We start from the raw sequence: 20,764 nt of genomic DNA, 5'->3' as shown, positions 1-20,764 counted from the left end.
CCAAAACAATGAAACAATGGTGGAATGAGACCCACATCCTGTGCATAGTAAAAACAAAAATATAAGGAAGAGGTGATATTACACTGAAATTTGAGATGATTTACTGTGTTTTAGTATATGTTACCACTGTTTTGCTCATTTCCACTGCACCACGACAGCCCAGGCTTGACTATGTAGGGACAAGAAAACTGCCCTGCCCAAAGTGGAGGAGAAACTGATCATGGAAGCCTGACATCTACTCGAGAATGAGGAAGAGTGGTCTTCTCCCCCTCCCCACTTGTCCTTTGATTATAAAACTGTAACCCACTAAGTTCTTGGGGGTAGCACCCTCTTGCCTACCCACTTGTAAACCTCACAAGCATCCTATTCTAATAAACTGGTTCTTATCTATCACTGCCTATCAGTGAATTCTTTCTGCACTGAGATAAAGAATTAGAGCTCCTTGGAACCACCTCCGGGTGCGTTTCTGCAGTCTCAATATATCTTATAAAGGGCTGTATGTAGTATATATAGACAAAGTATTCTCTAAGCTTAACAAGAAAATAAACAACTTAATTTAGAAATGGGCAAAAACTTGAACATATATTTCAGTTAACAAGATAAATGGATGGCAAATGAACACATGAGAAATTGCCCAACATTATTTGTCATTAGAGAAATTTAAATGAAAACCACAATGAGATACCACTATGTACCTATTAAGTGGCAAGAATTAAGAAGACCAATAATACAATGTTGCTGAGGATGTACAGGAACTGGAATGCTCATACAGCGCTGATGGGACTTTGGAAAACAGTTTGGTAGTCCCTTAAGAAGGTAAACATACATCTCCTATACAATGCAGCCATTTCACTTGTAGATGAATACCACAGAGAAAAGAAAGCCTGTGTCTGTACAGAGACTTGTACATGAATGGTCAGAAGAGCTTTAATTGTAATGGCCAAAAACATGTGTCCATCAATAGGTGAATGGAAAAACAAACTGTGGTATATCTGTGCATTGAAATGCTGCTATGTAATTGAAAAAAATGAAATATTGATGCCCACTCAACATGAATAAAAAGTACAAAGCAGAGTGAAAAAAAACAGACAAAAAATAGCCCTGTATAACTCCGCTGATATAAAACTCTAGGCAATGAAATAGTGTATAAGGATAGCACATCAATGTTTGCCAGAGTCGGGGTGTCAGAAAAACTGAATTACAAAGGGATAGGAGGAAGCTTTGGGGTGATAGATATGTTCATTATTTTATCATAGTGAAGATTTCACAGTACATGTGTCAAAACTTATACACTAAGAACACATGCAGTTCACTGCATGCCAGTAATACCGCAGTAAAGTGGTATCAAACAAACAAACAAACAAACAGTAGTTGTGCTGTGCTTTTCTTGCCACCTGACCCCACGTTACTGTGTTAGGTCCTCTTTCCTAGACTCTCCCATAGCACCATATACTGGCCCTGTTACAATCTTTATCAGTGAGCATAGTTTTTCACCCAACTCTTAAGTTGAGCCATTATGACACTACCAACTATTTCTAATCTAAAAAATGGCAGTTTCATGTGGTTCCACCTAAGTGCCTGCCTATCAACTAGACCTGAACGTGAGCACTCTGAGATCTGAGGAAGACCTGGCCCAACGAGGTTTGCTGGGCAAATATGGTGCCGCTGTGAAAATCCTTTTCTCTCCAGCTGCCCTGTTATCTGTTAGGTCATCACAGGCAGCTGAGGAAATGGCTACAGGGTCCTGCCTTAACGGCCTCATTCCTTTTGTCCATTTAAAGATCTCTCAAACACCCCGGGAGGGTAGAACCTCCTTTTTTGCATAATTGTAATAGTTCCTATTAGAAAATGATCTTTCAAAAGCAACAGAAATGCACCCCTGGGCTGCTAGAAGCAGAGGATGTAGCTTTGAAATGTAAAAAGTGTTAAACATTTAAAGCAACCATAAATCAAAGTACAACTCTGACTCCTGACATCTCTCCAAGGAAAAATTCCAAAGGCTGCAGTACTTTAAAATAATATCATGTGCTCTGGCCCCAGCCTTGGCTGCTTCTCCCTTGGAACAACAAAAAGAACCGTGCCAGCTATTAAAGGCGGTCTTGTTATATAATGCAGTTAATCTCACATACTCTTCCCTGTGGGATTTAACCCAAGTTTCACAGTGGTCTACTTTATTTAGCACTGATAGTTTTATTCGTTTCTTATTAAAGAGATCTTTCCACAAAATTGGCTGCTTTCTCAGCCTTGGCTCAAGAAGGAAGAATATCTGAATTAAAAATCTGTGCAACAGATGGATTGCAGTTACAAAGAGAATCTCTGGCTTCAGAAGTTCCTCACGGAGGCAGGTGTCAAGCCTATTAATAAGTCCCTGGCTTTCAGATTTGCCTGAAGACAGTTCAGCCCTCCCATTTACGCACTCTGCAGGCCGAACAGAAAATAAAAGCACAGAGCTCCATAAATACGTGTCAGGTTCTGGGGATGTGTTTGTCTCAATTTCTGTTCATTTAAAAGGAACTGTACTTTTATCCATGGGAAAAACAATCCCATCAGGCAGCTCCGAGGAGGGGCAGAGGGGACATGTGGGATGGCCCCCACGGCCAGCGGCTTGTGTGGGCGGGGTCCGTGCAGGGCTGGGTCTAAGAGGCCCTGCCCTCGAGGTCCTGCTGACCCCTCCTTGGTGCGGACATGGAAGGGGCTTTCTTGGTGCTTCCTGCTGCTCTTCCTTAATGAGCCCCTCCTTTTCCCCGCCTAGCTACTGGATGGATAACAGAGAAGACAAGCAAGATAAGTCATTTCCTTCTCACTGCATGACTCATATGACAAATGCCCTGCTCCATGTTTACACATAGTCTCAAACACAGCCCCGTTCGGTTTCAAACAGTTCTCACTGAAGTGTGCTCCATCCTGTGTCATTTTAAAACAAGGGGAAGGGAAGACAAAAGAAACATTTCTACTCAAAGCCATCACCACGAGACAGATGTAATTGCTATATTCTTTTTATAAGAGGGCATTACTATTAGGAGAAGCTGGATGACTTGGACCAAATCACTCCTTTGAAGAAGTGACAGCCTGGTTTTAAACTCAGTCCATCTGGCTCCAGAGTGCTCCTCCTGTGAGTTTCTCTATGCTCTCTTCTCTGTCTGACCAGATGAGTGTTAACAAATCCATTAAGAGAGGTAAAAGCTTACTGGGCAATGATTTTGTGCTGCTTCAATACAGTTCCCAAACTGTGCAGATACCCAGAAACACTACTAAATGGCTGAGCCTGGAGCCAATGTGCAAAGAGGTTGCCCGCAGAGAAGAATTTATTCATTTTACAAACTGAAAATTGGGGGTAGGTGGGCTTCCCCAGGGGCTCAGCAGTAAAAAAAAAAAAAAAAAAAGTCTGCCTACAATGCGGAAGATGCAGAATCAATCCCTGAGTTGGGAAGATCCCCTTGGAGGAGGGTATATCAACCCACTTCAGTATTCTTGCCTGGAGAATCCCATGCACGCATGAGCCTGGCAGGGTACAGTCCACGGGGTCACAAAGACTTGGACACAACTGAAGCAACTGAGCAGGCACTCACGCACTTTAATAAATAATACTGACAACCAAAACTTATGTTCATGATGGACCTAAAGCCCTTGTAAATCCATGCCTGTAAGGTCTATGTCATTGAAAAGATAAAATGCGCATATAATGGGTCCAAAGGGACATCTCCTTTAATGTGCTTTACCCTCCCCCCAAAATGCTGCACGCTGTCTACTGGCAGCTTTTTCCTCCTGTTGGTCAGTCGCATTCAGTGGACAGAAGAGTCAGTCTTCCCTCCCCACTGCCCCAGTCCAGAAGATGCAAACTCTTAGTAATCAGCTTTAGCTATGATATGCCACTCTAAAATATTCTTCTGTGTTAACACAATAGTTCCATTAAGTAAACTGAACTTTAACAAAAATACTTGAAGCCGATTTTTTGAATTTCCTTCTCTAGCAGCAAGGTACTTCTTTAAAAAAGAATGAAAGAAAAACAACAACAACAAGAGAAAGCCACATATAATATTCATTTAGCTTACTTACTGGCAGCATGGTGTGCGTGTATGTGTGTTCCAAAGAGCATAGAGGCAGCTTTTATGGTTAGAAAATTGAAGTGCTATCAAACCTAGGAAATTATAGGGATGAGAAACAAAAACAGCTTATCTACATATGTCCCATCTGCTTTTGGTTTTGTGTTTTGCACAATCAATTACTGGAAGCCTTGGAGAGTATGCCGAGACACTGAAAACAAGGCCTAGGGTGTGTCATGATGGTGGCTGGAGGTGACAGCAAGGCCACCATAGAGCCCACATCAAAACTCACAGGCGCACGGGAGAGTTTTCCGGAACTGTCAAGGCAGACTATTACAAATGAAAACACAGCATGCACCAAACTGGAGCCAGTGATTGGGAATATGGGAAAAAGCAAATTTCCATTCAGTGGGGAAAAGCCATCGATTTCCTTATTTTGTCAGCGTGGGTCACTGTGTTCTCCATAACTCAGCATTTTACTGCCAAGTGCGGTTGCGCCCAAGATGCTTCAACTATTGGTTCTCTGTTGATAATTTCCCAGACTTCAGCAGCTGGGGTTTTATGCTGGGACCCCGCCCCCACCCCCCGCCCGAGGGCTCAGTTTCTTCGGGCAACTCCATTCCAACAGCCCTACTTCTTTCCACTCTGACAGTTCTCTGCCCCACAGTCATCTCCATTACCTACTTCTAGACTCTCCCTACACTTTCAACACAAATCATTTCTCCACTTTTCCATGAACCACAGGCAAGGAAAAAGACCTCGCGTTAGACAAAAGATGAGAATAGCAATGGATCCACACTTCAGATGAATAAAGTAAATGCCTGAACTGAGAGGTATTATAACAAATGAACATTCTTTAGTGGAAAGAACTTGGTGGCAGAAAATTCCTAAAAGAAACAGAAAAAAAGCTTTCTATTCCTGTTGACCCAATCAATTAATAGAGCTATACCATTAATGGAAGTAATCTTGGTCTGAAATTTGAAAATTACTTTTGTCTAAGGGAAGGGGATGATGAGGGTTACTCATCTATTACTCACTCTTTTTGGTATATTCTTTAAGGGGGAAAAACATAAAAGCCCAGGGATTCTAGAAATGAAATCAGCAATGTGAGCCTATTCTTAAATGAGTACATTTTGTTTGCTTAAATCACTGTGTTCATTAGTCTGCTGTTGTAAGGAGATGACAATCTATAAAATCATAAGCCTGATTTCCATTGTTGAGCAATGGCTCAGAGATTTGAAAGAGAGAATTTGATTTCTACATCTATTTCTAAAGGAAAACATTTTGCATATGGTGTATTGATAAAACAGTCTAATTACACGGGTTTAATCCTGACCTGCCTCTTGAGAAATCTGTATACAGGTCAGGAAGCAACAGTTAGAACTGGACATGGAACAACAGACTGGTTCTGAATAGGAAAAGGAGTACATCAAGGCTGTATATTGTCATCCTGCTTATTTAACTTCTATGCAGAGTACATCATGAGAAACGCTGGGCTGGAAGGAGCACAAGCTGGAATCAAGATTGCTGGGAGAAACAGCAATAACCTCAGATATGCAGAGGACACCACCCTTATGGCAGAAAGTGAAGAGGAACTAAAAAGCCTCTTGATGAAAGTGAAAGAGGAGAGTGAAAAAGTTGGCTTAAAGCTCAACATTCAGAAAACAAAGATCATGGCATCTGGTCCCATCACTTCATGGGAAATAGATGGGGAAACAGTGGAAACAGTGTCAGACTTTATTTTTCTGGGCTCCCAAATCACTGCAGATGGTGACTGCAGCCATGAAATTAAAAGACGCTTACTCCTTGGAAGGAAAGTTATGACCAACCTAGATAGCACATTCAAAAGCAGAGACATTACATTGCCTACAAAGGTCCGTCTAGTCAAGGCTATGGTTTTTCCAGTGGTCATGTATGGATGTGAGAGTTGGACTGTGAAGAAGGCTGAGCATGGAAGAATTGATGCTTTTGAACTGTGGTGTTGGAGAAGACTTGAGAGTCCCTTGGACTGCAAGGAGATCCAACCAGTCCATTCTAAAGGAGATCAGCCCTGGGTGTTCTTTGGAAGGAATGATGCTAAAGCTGAAACTCTAGTACTTTGGCCAGCTCATGTGAAGAGTTGACTCATTGGAAAAGACTGTGATGCTGGGAGGGATTGGGGACAGGAGGAGAAGGGGACGACAGAGGATGAGATGGCTGGATGGCATCACCAACTCGATGGACGTGAGTTTGAGTGAACTCCGGGAGATGGTGATGGACAGGGAGGCCTGGCATGCTGTAATTCATGGGGTCGCAAAGAGTTGGACACGACTGAGCGACTGGACTGAACTGAACTGAACTGAACTGAATCCTAAGAGTGTTAATATATGAAAAAGTTCTTAGATACATTTGAATGTAGATTTTTAAGAGTACTATAGGAATCATTAAGCATTTTTAGACTCCAATGCAAAACAAATAAGAGAACACTACAATAGAGACCCAGCCCCGAAGGGGAATTCATGTAACACCAACTCCTTCCCATGGCTTGCCTTTGGGAACCCATCTTGTCACTTCTTCCCCTCCTCAGAAGCAGCCTGCCCTTCCACAGCTTATGAAGAAGGACCCCGGAGTGGCCATGAGGGTGGAGTCTCATCATGCCTTGGAGCAGTCTCGTCCCTCAGTGTCATGGCACTGACTCAGTGTGGTACAAGGAGGGTGCAGTGTCCGGGAGGAACTGGTGGTTGTCAAGACTCATTTCCCTGTGGCATGATGTGGCTGCCTTCTCAGGAAGACGATTTTCATCTGACTCAAGGCTCTGGGGCTGTGCTTCACTCCCATTCCTCTTGATTGGCCAAAGTCATTATTTGCCAAGGTAAACTGCAAACTTCCCTTTTTTGCAGTGATGGATTTGTGCACGGTCATTCTCAGGGTGTGACAGTGTGGTATGGGGCACTGAGCCCAAGACATGCTCTTCAGTCCTTTTTCTGCCCCTGACTCACTGCCATCTGCATCTCAAGTTCCACATCCCTGAAGAGGTGGTGATCCAGCCAGCCCCCCACCTTTCTGTAACACCACAAGGAGAAGACTGTGCCCCCTCTCAAAAGATTTTATTTTTCCTGTCATTTCCAGTCCTCCCCCATTTCTCCTTTTTTCCTATTTTAGCTAGACTCTCATGCCAAATGGGTGATATTCACAGAACAACATCCCAATCTTCTAGACCAAGTGTTCTAATTTTCATGTGGTCACAGATATAAGCAAGATAACAGAAGGGCATGTTGGCTAGCAAGCACAGCAGGAAGAATAATTAACCAGGTTGCACGGTGTGTTTCCTTTCCTTCAGTAACTGAGAGGCAGTTGTGATTCAGCAGACAGGGCAGAAGTCATGACATGTTTCATGACCCAGCACTAGACCTGGAGACTAAAATGCCACCTTTCTAACCTCAGCTTCCTCACCGTAAAGTGAAGGGGTTGATCAAGCTTAGAGGCTGCAAAGGCAGACATTTACTGGGGCCTAGCAGATTACTTGCAGGAAATAAAGGATAAACCATGGAGCAGTGGGGACTGGGGAAAACCGGAACGCCTGCACCCCAGCTGGGGGAAACAGCCGCCACTCAGCACAAGCCAAGTGTCACCACTCAGCACCAGCCAAGTGGGAGGAAGAGGGTCCTTCAACTCCACATTTTCTAATCTTCCAAGAGAAGCCAAGAATCTATATTCTAAGTGGAATCTCAATTTGAAATAGTGTCAACTGATTTTAAAAATTTTTTAAAACGCTGCGTGAGCCAAATAAAATGTGAATGCCCCTAGGTGTTCAGTCTATGGCCTCGGCACTCCAACCTGATTAATGGCTATTAATATAATTAATACATTAATATGATGGATATTAATATATCACAATCAACTGTGGAAAACTCTGAAAGAGATGGGAATACCAGACCACCTGATCTGCCTCTTGAGAAATTTGTATGCAGGTCAGGAAGCAACAGTTAGAACTGAACATGGAACAACAGACTGGTTCTGAATAGGAAAAGGAGTACGTCAAAGCTGTATATTGTCACCCTGTTTATTTAACTTATATGCAGAGTACATCATGAGAAACGCTGGACTGGAAGAAACACAAGCTGGAATCAAGATTGCTGGGAGAAATATCAATAACCTCAGCTATGCAGATGACACCACCCTTATGGCAGAAAGTGAAGAGGAACTAAAAAGCCTCTTGATGAAGGTGAAAGTGGAGAGTGAAAAAGTTGGCTTAAAACTCAACATTCAGAAAACAAAGATCATGGCATCCGGTCCCATCACTTCATGGGAAATAGATGGGGAAACAGTGTCAGACTTTATTTTTCTGGGCTTCAAAATCACTGCAGATCGTGACTGCAGCCATGAAATTAAAAGACGCTTACTCCTTGGAAGGAAAGTTATGACCAAACTAGATAGCATATTCAAAAGCAGAGACATTACTTTGCCAACAAAGGTTTGTCTAGTCAAGGCTATGGTTTTTCCTGTGGTCATGTATGGATGTGAGAGTTGGACTGTGAAGTAGGCTGAGCGCCGAAGAATTGATGCATTTGAACTGTGGTGTTGGAGAAGACTCTTGAGAGTCCCTTGGACTGCAAGGAGATCCAACCAGTCCATTCTAAAGGAGATCAGCCCTGGGATTTCTTTGGAAGGAATGATGCTAAAGCTGAAACTCCAGTACTTTGGCCACCTCATGTGAAGAGTTGACTCATTGGAAAAGACTCTGATGCTGGGAAGGATTGGGGGCAAGAGAAGAAGGGGACGACAGAGGATGAGATGGCTGGATGGCATCAATGACTTGATGGACATGAGTCTGAGTGAACTCCGGGAGTTGGTGATGGACAGAGAGGCCTGGCGTGCTGTGATTCACAGGGTCGCAAAGAGTTGGACATGACTGAGCGACTGATCTGATCTGATCTGATCTGATAAATGATAGGATGGAGCTTGGATCTGATTCACAGCTCAAGGGCAACAGAAAGCCATGAAGGACTGTGCAAGTGAAAGTGAAAGTCACTCAGCCATGTCTGACTCTTTGAGACCCCATGGACTATACAGTCCGTGGAATTCTCCAGGCCAGAATACTGGAGTGGGTAGCCTTTCCCTTCTCCAGGGGATCTTCCCAACCCAGGGATCCAACCCAGGTATACCGCATCACAGGCAGATTCCTTACCAGCTGAGCCACCAGGGAAGCCCATGAAGGACTGTGGATGGGGTAATGTTACAGAGAAGTGTGGCATGATCCAATTTACATTTTAATAAAACCACTCCAACTGCTGTTGGAAAAATCATTTGGGAAGAAGGACCACTGCACATGGTTGAGCAGGTGCTGAAGCACAAGGGTGCTGGCCAAGCAGATAAGTGAGGGGTGAAATCTGGCCCCAGTCTGCTCCCCAAGGCCTGGCCAGGGCTGCCTCTCTTCATACGGGCAGTGTACTTTTGTACACCAAGGTGCCCTGTAGGCTTTCTGGCTTCGGGGCACAGGTAAGAGCAAAAGGCCAGTTAGTGAGTTACTGCAAGGGAGGGGTGATCATTTCTTGGACTAGAAGAGAGGCCATGACTAAGGAGAAAAGGAGATGGACACCAGGGATACTGAAGAGGCAGAATGGACAACTCTGGGTTACTGACTCTGGGGACGAGGTAGACGGAGGAGTCAAAGATGACTGACTGTCAAACTTCTACCTTGGGTGACCGGGTGGCTGGTATTGCCACTGCCAGCACTGAAATGGAGAAGACTGAGGGTGGAAACAGGTGGAAGCAGGACCCAGATGAGTTCTGAACATGTTAAATGTGAGACGCCTAGAAGATATCCAAATGGAAACGTCAGGATGTCTAGACACGAAGAACTCAAATGGGTCTGGACTGGAGAATAAATCCATCTGGACTCTAGCGCTGTCTTTGCTTATTATTTTTCCAAGCCCCTTATTGGGTAACTCTAACAATAAAATAAGCTAGTCTATATATTAAGGTAGATTTTCCATCCCTGATTCTACTTTGGTTTTCTGGTGCAATCAACTTTCTGCTCCCTGTCTTATGTATAGTAGCAAATACTTGCAGTGCTTACCTTGTCAGGCACTGTTACAAGAGCTCACCATGCTGTGACCTGCTCAGGCCGCACAAGAGCCCTACGTGATAGGCATCACATCATCTTCACTTTCTTAAATGAGGAGACTGAGGCACAGAGAGGTGAAGTCACTTGCCCATGGTTATACAGGTCTTAAAGTGCCTTAACCAGAATTTAAACTTGGGCAATCTGGGTTTTGGCTTCCCTGGTGGCTCAGTGGTAAAGACTCCACCTGCCAAGCAGGAGATACGGGTTTGATTCCTTGGTGGGGAAGATCCCCTGGAGAAGGGAATGGCAACCCACCTCAGTATTCTTGTCTGGGAAATCCCAATGGACAGAGGAGCCTGGGGGGCTACAGTCCACAGGGTCGCAAAAGAGTCGGACATGACTTACCAACTAAACAACAACAATAATCTGGCTTTTAGTCACCATCACTATATTCCACCACCTTTTCGAAGATCGGAGATGATGTTCATGGCACCTTTTAGTTCCCCTCTTCCACTCTAACCACCTTTGGTTCCTCACTTGAACTGGCTTCTAGATCCCCCATTAGCTTTATTTTCCTCACATGAACTGGTCTTAGACACCCCCCACCCCCTGATTAGCTCTTTTCCTGCTTTTGAAGCACCACGGTTTGCTGGCTCAGACCATATGTATGAATGTGTCTTCTCTTCTGGATGCAGGGCAGGAAGCAGGCCCTGTGTTTATTCCCTCTGAATCCTTTACAAAGCTGCCAAGAGCGCACACACAGAGCAAGCCCTCATATACAGACAAGGCCAGACCAAGCAGGGATAATAGGCCTGCCCGCGTGAATAACAGAAGTCGGCTGGGAATACGCTTTTATCTGTCACAACCCTAATTAAGGGGAAAGGCCTTATTTTGTGGCTAGAAATGTCAGCGTAATGAATCGGCTAATTGTGCCTTCTTGCTACAGACGTTCTCCCGCGTTGTCTCCAGGTCACAGTGTGGAAGCTGGAAGGCGCCTTTTTGCACCATAAGATATGACTGACCTTGAATGGCGTGGCTGCTCTGGGGCTGGGAGGGGGCAGTGGGGATGGGGCACCTCTCACAGTGCTTTTCATCTTGCTCTGTCTCTTTGGGGCTATTGTTCTGGGGCAGGTGCTGTCCCTTCAAGACAGTTGGGGCAGAGTTCCCCCCATTCTGTTCCCCAGGGCCCAGGAAGGGTCAGGGAATACTCTACCAGGGACCTGGCATCTGCTCCCTGCCAGGGGCCTGGGAGCACTCCTTTCTAGTGTCACTGGGAAGCTCCTGGGTCACTCCACACCCCTCCTCCGGATCCTCCCCTCTAGAGAATGCAGATCCTTTTAACTCAGCAGCTTCCTGCGCACCTCTCCTCCCGACTGCCTCTGTCACTCCCACTGCTCATGTACCTCCCGTCTGCCATCCACTAGTAAGTAAAAGCTGATCCAGGAAGGTAGCCTAACTAGAAGATATAAGGCACCTGGCCGGTACAGCAGGAACTTCCCTGCTCAGGAAATGGAGGCCTCAGACAATCCAACATGTGGAAGAAGTTCATTATTAATAAGGGTTGCCTCTGGGGAAGGGGCTAAGGAGCAAGGGTCAGGGGAGGCCTAGGTGAGCTTTATCACTAAGCATCCTTTTGTACCATGTTCTCTTCAGCTACAAATACTTACTTTTCCAATAATAACCTCATAGCTCTCCTAGTTCTGATTCCAGGTGTGTTAACACAACCTTCTGATAAAAGTCTGGCTCCTCACACAAGGTTTTCTGCAGGGAGAAAAATACGGTAACCTGCAAACGTGAATATCTGTGTTTGCTTAGGAAAAATTCTTTCCAACATATTAATGAATGGGCATTGTGACTTCTCCACCAGTCTCTAAGATTGGTTCTCATGAATCAGTTTCTCCATCTTCTTTCCAAGACTGCTCTGCTCTGGTCCAGGAATCCCTTGGTCTGTGAAGCTGAGGTCCAGGCCTGGAGAAGGGGCATCTTGGCAAGGCACTATCCATGGGCAAGGCCTGCCAAGTGGCCACACAGTGCCCTCTGGTCTTGGGAAGCAGATTTTCTTCCAATGAAAGGCTAAGGTGGTAGCAGCCGCTCCCTGCTCTGGATCCCATGAGATGACAGGCAAAATGGATCCCTGACTGGCTGAATAATGACCTCATCTAAGCTTAATGTCACATGTCCCCAGACTGAGTCTCCTGAAGAGGGAATCTGAGCCATCAAGGGGAATGACCGTCTGAAGGCCACAGACAGGGGGTTAGAAGCCCTCAACTTGTTTTATGATGAGATCTTACCTAAAGCACCTCTGTGGTAAAGAGGTGAGTTAGTGTGGAGGAAAAGAAGATGTCATGGAAAAAGAAAAATGAATAAGAAGGGGCTGGCAGCTTGGCACCCCACTCCAGTACTCTTGCCTGGAAAATCCCATGGATGAAGGAGCCTGGTAGGCTGCAGTCCATGAGGTCGCTAAGAGTCGGACACGACTGAGCGACTTCACTTTCACTATTCACTTTCATTCATTGGAGAAGGAAATGGCAACCTGGAGAATCCCAAGGACGGGGGAGCCTGGTGGGCTTCCGTCCCTGGGGTCACACAGAGTCAGACACGACTGAAGTGACTTAGCAGGCAGCTTACTGCCAAGAAAGAAAATTCTGCCAGCCAACCATAAAGAATGGGATGATCATAGCTACTGGGACCTAGAGCAAGTTACTCCACGTTTTCTCCCTCCGTTGCCTCTTGTAGGATGAGGATAAATCTAGGACCTGCTTCAAATGATCATCCTGCCCATTCAGCACAGTGATATATAATACGTAAAGCACTTGGTCCAGTCAGCCTCCACATTCTCTGCCCCCACCCACCCACCACCCACACACCCCTGAACACAGCTCCCAGGCATTTTGAAAACATATTTCAAATACCTCAGAGCCACTGTTGGGGAGACCTGGTCAGAGGTTGCAGTCCCTTGAAGGACCAGGTCCCAGGTTCTGCTGGGCTGCCCTCCACCTGAGGAGACAGTAACATGGACAGGGAGGGTCCCTGGGAAGTCACCTGGCCCAATACCCTTGGCATGTGATTTCCAAAAGGAGCTAAATGAACAGATGAAGACAGAATGAGAAGGAAAAAGACGTAACTTAAAAAGTAGTAAATTTGTGAAATTCTATTGTAAAGTTCTATTGTACTGAATCCTTGAATTTCCTGGTCACTTCTCCAAATCCAGATCTCTCATTCCAAATCAGCAGTTGTCCCTTCTGGAGACGTCACCCCAGCACACTAAACTGGGCAGGTAAGACTTGGCGGGAACTGCCTGTATCTTCAGAGCCTTTGATTCTTGTCCAGAGAGTGGGTGCGTAACAGTACCTGTACCCCCATTCTCTGTCCACTGTCATCTCACAGGGATGGGAGTGTCCTCTAGATGAAGAGTCACTGCTAATAATGAGAGCAGTTCTGATGGAGTGCCTAGATAGGGGAACAGGATGAAGGCAGAAAAAGGGCTAAAAAGTCCTTTTCCTATATAGTTGTGCTATCCAGTATGGTGCTTTCGAACTGTGGTGTTGGAGAAGACTCTTGAGAGTCCCATGGACTGCAAGGAGACCCAACCAGTCCATTCTAAAGGAGATCAGTCTTGGGTGTTCTTTGGAAGGAATGATGCTGAAGCTGAAATTCCAGTACTTTGGCCACCTCATGCGAAGAGTTGACTCATTGGAAAAGACTCATGCTGGGAAAGATTAAGGGCAGGAGGAGAAGGGGACGACAGAGGATGAGATGGCTGGATGGCATCACCAACTTGACGGACATGAGTTTGAGTGAACTCCGGGAGTTGGTGATGGACAGGGAGCCTAGTGTGCTGCGATTCATGGGGTTGCAAAGAGTTGGACACGACTGAGCGACTGAACTGAACTGAACTGATCCAGTGTGGTAGTCACTAGCCACATGTGGCTGCTGAGCACTTAAAGAAAGAGCCTGACACACACTGAAGTGTGCTGCAAGTACGAAGCTCACACCAGATTCTGAAGACTTAGGTGTGGAAAACAAGCGTAAAATACCTCATTAAAAATTGTTTGCTATTCCTTCCAGGTTGAAATGATAATTGTACTTTGGACATACTGGGTTAAATACATCAATTTCACATGTTCTTTTTCACATGTTCTTTTTACTTTTTAAAATGTAACAGACAGTAAAGAATCTGCCTGCAATGCAGGAGACCTGGGTTCAATCCTTGGTTTGGGAAGATCCTCTGGAGAAGGGAATGGCAACCCACTCCAGTATTCTTACCTGGAGAATTCCATGGACAGAGGAACCTGGTGGGCTACAGTCTACGGGGTCGCAAAAAGTCCGTCATGGCTGAATGACTAACGCTTTTACTTTTATACTAGAAAATGTAAATTCCACAGGTGTTCACAGTGTAGCTTGCATTATATTTCCGTCAGAGGATAAAGGGAGAAGGCAGTGGCATCCCACTCCAGTACTTTTGCCTGGAGAATCCCATGGACGGAAGAGCCTGATAGGCTGCAGTCCATGGGGTTGCTAGAGTCGGACACGCCTGAGCGACTTCACTTTGACTTTTCACTTTTATGCACTGGAGAAGGAAATGGCAACCCACTCCGGTGTTCTTGCCTGGAGAATCCCAGGGACGGGAAGCCTGGTGGGCTGCCGTCTATGGGGTCGCACAGAGTTGGACACAACTGAAGTGACTTAGCAGCAGCAGCAGCAGAGGATAAAGCTGTGGAATCTGCTTTCTGTGCTCTTTGCCCTCTCACTGCTGCCATTCTCAGGCTTAGTCCTAACTAACCCTTCACCTGAGTGAGCAGTGGGAAGCTAACTAGCCACTCCTAGGCTTCTGTTATTCTGCAGGGAAAAAGGAGAGAGTAAACTAAAATCGTTTTCTTTTGGCTGGCGGTATATTCCTCCCAGTCTACTCCTCTCCAATGATCACAGATAGACAGAAACATTTCTAGCCTCAGAATGCCAGGCCCCACCTCAGGCCCAGGGAGTACCACACATAAAAAATGAACCAGTCTTCAAAGCAATGGTGGGTTCTAGATGCAGCTGAGCTGCTAACAAGCCCTGGGGTTTTCTATTTTTTATTTCTTGGCATATATCTTATCTTGGCTGCCAAGCTGAAGATTGCTTGAAGACAGGGATCCGATTTTTGTCCACTGTGTATCCACACCTTGAGGAGGTAGTCAATAGAAATTGGCTGAATGCAATGCATGAAAGACTTAGTTCAGTTCAGTTCAGTCGCTCAGTCGTGTCCGACTCTTTGTGACCCCATGAATCGCAGCATGCCAGGCCTCCCTGTCCATCACCATCTCCCGGAGTTCACTCAAACTCATGTCCATCGAGTCGGTGATGCCATCCAGCCATCTCATCCTCTGTCGTCCCATTTTCCTCCTGCCCCCAATCCCTCCCAGCATCACCCACCTGTAAAAATGAAGGCATCAGACTAAGTAACCTGATAGGTTAAAGGAATTTTAAAGCAAAAAGGGACTTGAGAACCCTCTGGTCCAGTGGTTTTCAATTCAATCAGTTACAATCCAATTTTTACAATCCAACATTTTACAATTCTGTTATTTGCTAATCTGATATAAAATAATGTAACCTACCTATACATGTTTTAAAATTAATGTGCAAACTGTAATACAAATGAGAAATGAAATAGCATAACTTCTATAAAATAATATGTATTTCAATATATAAATACTCTACATAACTGCTCTAAAGTGCAATGAAACTTCAGATTCACACACCTACAGAATCACCACAGATGTGACAGCTACAATGTAGACGGTACGGGTGTGCTGTTCCGGTGACGCAAACACTTTCAGTGTTTGCTAATGGTGAGATGATTTTTCTGAAATGGTGAATAACTCCGTAAAGCTCTGAGCAAAACAGAGTACAATCTTACCTCTGCTTATATATATTCCTGGAGAATTCTGTGTATATCTTTAAACATGAAAACTGCTAAACATTAACGTGTAAAACAAAGTTGGATTCTTTGAAAACCTGGCAGAACATATGGAAGTCATGAGGGTTGTGGGACCATTCTCCTCTCTGCAGAACTGTCCAGAGTATTACACAGCAGCTCTGCCCCTGCCCATCAGATATCACTAGCATCCCACCCCTGATCACTGTGGCATCTGAAAACACTCCCATGGACTCCCTGGTGGTCCAATGGTTAAGAATCCACCTTCCAATGCAGGGGCATGGATTCAATGCCTGGCTGGGGAACTAAGATCCCATGTGCCAGGGGACAGCTAAGCCTGTGTGCCACTAGAGAGAAGCCCGTGCGCTGCAACAAAAATCTTGCTGCTGCAACTAAAGCCTGATGCAGCCACATAAATAAAATAAAAAATAAATACACTCCCACAGGATGCTAAAAGCACCCCAGGGTGTGATGCCAACCACAGAAGAGAATCCCTGATGGGCAAAACTTTTTAATTACGGGCATAATTTGAATAAGATGTGAGAGCACATATACAGTAAAGTTTTGAAAAGATGGTCTATTTTCAAGACAGTTGCATATATACGCTACAACAGAACAAAGGGAATCAAGAGCTGAGGTTTCACATTTATATTGCTGATCACTGTTGGTTCAGTCACGTTTCAATCTATTAGAAAGGCTTGTCCTCTGAGACATTTTTGCCCACATTCCCACTGGACAAAAGCGGCTCAGAGACTCTGAGGCAGGCTGGGCTGGAGAGGCCAGGCCTCCAGGCTGCCAGGCCCGTGTTTCAGGCTTGTTTCCTCTGCGTACTCAAAAGTTTCTAGGACACCACAGTAGAAATTGCAGTGGTTACAACACTGTGTCCCATGGCAGTGTTTTCTTTCATGGCTGCTTACGTGTGATTCTAGGATTCACGATGTGAGTAGATTAAATCTCTCCCTCAGATCCTTCAAACAAGTTAAGCTGCAGTCAAACTGCAGTCCTGCTGGGTAACCCCACTAGAACCTCACTTACTTTGGGGGCGGGGGTGGGAATGTGGATTCTACCCAGTTCATTCAAAACTTACACAAACAGAAGGTAAAGTCGGCTTTTCTCCATCTCCCCCAACCCGCTAACTGCTCATCTTGGAATGGGGACTCCATCTAGTTCCTCAGAAGATCCGCTGGCCCTGCTCACAGAAGAGTGTTTGTGCTCAGTGGGAACAATCTGTTCATGACAAGACACCAGATCCTGTTTGAACCACAGCAGCTATGGGAAAACAATATGCCTACAGCCAGCACCAAGTCTGGTCTGTGCTTCGTTGCTGGCATTGCCCCACCAGAGAATCGGCAGGCAGCGGCGGAACCCTGCCTGAGCAGCAGGCTCTGACAATCACCTTGGCTATTGCCCCTGCTTCCCCCTACCTGTCCGTGCCCCTCCATTTCAGCATTTGGTCTGCAGGCAATATCCTCTGGCTCCAGATCAACTTTTTTTTTTCGCAACACCCTCAGCAAGTCGGGTAAAAGGTGTTTCCGGCTTGCCTTAGACTTCAACCTGCTCTCAGATACCCCAGAAACAGCTTTTTTTTTCAAGCATATATTCTTCCCCTTTCCTGGGGAGCTCTAAGCTCATTCTGCCCCCTTCCCTAGCTCAGCTCCATCCTCTTCCTCAGGCCAGTGGTTCCCCAACATCCACAGAACCCAAGAGAAGCCCACACCATGCCAGCAAGTTCCCCTTGTTCCTGGCATCTGCATCACTGAGACCCTTCAGCTCTGAGATAATGTCATACAGACCCCAGTAGGTAAACCAGAGACCTCAGCCTAAAATAGTAATAGGGATGAGACAAAAGAAACCAACGATACTGGTCTTTTCAATTTCTCTAATGGGGTGGACAACGTGAATGCAGGAGGAGATACCAAATTTAGGCACAGAAAAGTGCATAAGGAGATAAAAGTCACATTTAATTGTTGCTGCTTTGTAAAAGCCCAAAGACTACTGCATTGCTCGACAACTTCTGCAGTGTCTCGCTGGATCCAAGTTCTGTGGGACTTGGCCACTGGGGACATTTTTGCAAGGTTAGATTCCTAGCATCCAGTGAAAAAAGGAAAGGGACTCTGACACTTGATCTCCAGGTACAGAATAGGTGTTTGTTCTTATACAATCCCTACAACTCTATCAGATGTTGGCAAAGTTCTCTACGCACCATTTTAATGCTTTGTGATATAATTCTTTTATGATTTAACATGTGTCATGCTTAAATCATTAAACCTGATTTAACATGCTTAAATTTATATTTCCTGCCTACTATTCTTCCCACACTAATTTGAACCATACAAAAAAGCTTATACAAAAGAAGAGAAACTGCATTCAGGACAAGTAAGGAGATTGTATTGAAACAATTCCTGATTAAAGTTAGCACTTTACATAACAATACAGGATATGACAAAAATCAATTCAAGATGCCTTGTACTGCAATTGCATTATAACTAACAAACTCCACTCACAAATTTTACACCAACTGTAAATCACAGACTGGAGTAAAACTCAAGTCTGAGCCAGAGGTTGCTTTCCCTGGGCCCGGAAACAAGTTATCCACTTTGCACACGACAGACAGCAGAAGAGAAAACGGTTATAAAGGACAAGTAATTCTCATTTGGTAAACAGCTGGATTTTTAAATACCACTTTTAATTAAAACGGATATATCTAACACAAACAATGTCTACATGACATTATTAGAAATTAGAGTAAGAATAAAAATTATAAATAAAATCTATCATTTATTAGAGTTTAACATGCACTCGTTAGTAGGTTAGCCAATTCACATACATTGTCTTGTTTGATCTTAAAAAAGAAAGCTTACACTAGGGCTCACACTTCGTATTGTACATCCACAGGGCTTTGGTAAACACGTGTGCCGTGTGTCCACCGTTACCTCACACAAGCTACTTCCACTGTTTTGAAAACTCTCTATTTCCTGTATTCATTCCTCAGCCCCTCTGCCCAAACTCCAGGCAACCAGCAATCTTTTAATGGTCTCCAAAGGTTTACCTTTTCCAATATGTCATATGTTATTAGCATCATACAGTATGGATCCTTTTCAGACTACCTTCCTCCACTGACTAATAAGCATTTAAAGCTCCTCCGAGTCTTTTCATGACTTGATAGTTCAATCCGTTTTTATTGCTGAATGGTATTCCATCACATGGATGTACCGGTTTGTTTATCCATTCAATTACCAAAGGGCATCTTGGTCGCTTCCAATTTTGGCGATTATGAATAAAGCTACTATAAACATTTGTGTGTAGCTTTTTGTGTGGACATAAGTTTTCAACTATTTAGGCAGAACCTCAGAGCAGGACTTCTGGATCATGTGGTAAGATTATGTTTATCTTTTTAAGAATTTGCCAAACTGTCTTGCAAAGTGCTATTCTGTTTTCTTATTTCTTAATCTTTTAGCTACCCCTCAGTGTATGTATACCTGTCAGATGAGAAAACTGAGATTCCAAGAGATTAAATAATTTGTCCAAAGTTATGCAAAAGAGTAATGGCTAATGCCAGAATTCAAATTTGGGTTGGTCTGGCTTTAAAGGCAGTGATCTTGTACTATGCGAACCAAACACTCAGCCAAATCAGGGTCCTTTAATGGTGTGAGAGTGTGTTGCCAATCCTTACTCTGTGAGTTAATGTTCCTGTCCTGAGTTTAAAACCAGACACCAGGAAAATATCCTGTTGCACAAGCCTTATAACTCTCCCCCTAGAATCATTCTCTCCTCCTCCTCTGCCACAGCTCCGGGGAGGGGTTACAGGCCTTGTGAACAGGCAGGTATTAGAAGTAGCCCCACCTCAGTATCTCAATACACTACAGCTCCAGTTGAAGGCAAAGACATTAAACTGCAGTAACACTCCATTAAACACACACACACACACACACACACACACACACACACACTTTGAGTAATACAAACACTAACCAAATGCCTCAGCATCAGGTTTCTGATTTCAGGGCTTCTTTCAAAGATCGAGAATACCAGCTGCTTTGGGATGGAGGGCTGGGGGGAAAAGTCATTTGCTGCCACTTGTAAGTTTTTTTTTTTCCAGAAACAATTTAAGATGACTACCATAGACTCATGTTGTTCTTGTTCAGTCGCTCAGTCGTGTCTGACTGTGCAGCCTCAAGGACTGCAGCACACCAGGCTCCCCCATCCTTCACTATCTCCCAGAGTTTGTTCAAAATCATGTCCATCGAGTTGGTGATGCTATCTAACCACCTCATCCTCTGCCTCCTCCTTCTCCTTTTGCCTTCAATCTTTCCCAGCATCAGGGTCTTTCCCCGCATCAGGGTCTTCTCTAATGAGTTGGCCCTTCACATCAGGTGGCCAAAGTATTGGAGCTTCAGCATCTGTCCTTCCAATATACCTGTAAGTTAACTAAGGGATTTATTGACTTTAAAATGTTTTAACATTTTCAGCTCAAGACAAGGGAGTTTTGCATTGCACTCCTGAGGTATTCCTAATTTTTAAGCAGGGCAGAAATCCAGATACACCAGCACCTCAGGTAACTGATCATCACAACATACAGTGTAGGTGTTGGGGAGGAGTGATAGGCAGGGATGGCTGGGGAAAGCAGGGACCATGGTCAGCCTATCTTCACTATTAGGTTTACTTACATAGCCTGACCTTGAAGCATGATATGGAGACCATTCCACCATCTAGAAGGTGGAGGATAATATTATAACACACGTATGAGCCATACTGATA

The 20,764-nt window shown here is 44.7% G+C and overlaps 1 protein-coding gene across 1 annotated transcript in view; it reads right to left on the bottom strand.

Annotated features, from left to right (window-relative positions):
* CRADD (CASP2 and RIPK1 domain containing adaptor with death domain) overlaps positions 1 to 20,764 on the bottom strand; it is a 192,275-nt gene that overhangs the window by 24,437 nt on the left and 147,074 nt on the right. The gene's annotated exons all lie outside the window — the stretch shown is intronic.

Source organism: Bos javanicus, chromosome 5 (genome assembly GCF_032452875.1).
Source record: "Bos javanicus breed banteng chromosome 5, ARS-OSU_banteng_1.0, whole genome shotgun sequence".
In the NCBI taxonomy this organism is placed as follows: Eukaryota; Metazoa; Chordata; class Mammalia; order Artiodactyla; family Bovidae; genus Bos; species Bos javanicus.
Note: the sequence above shows the minus strand (reverse complement) of the source record. Positions and strands in the feature narration are given on the sequence as shown.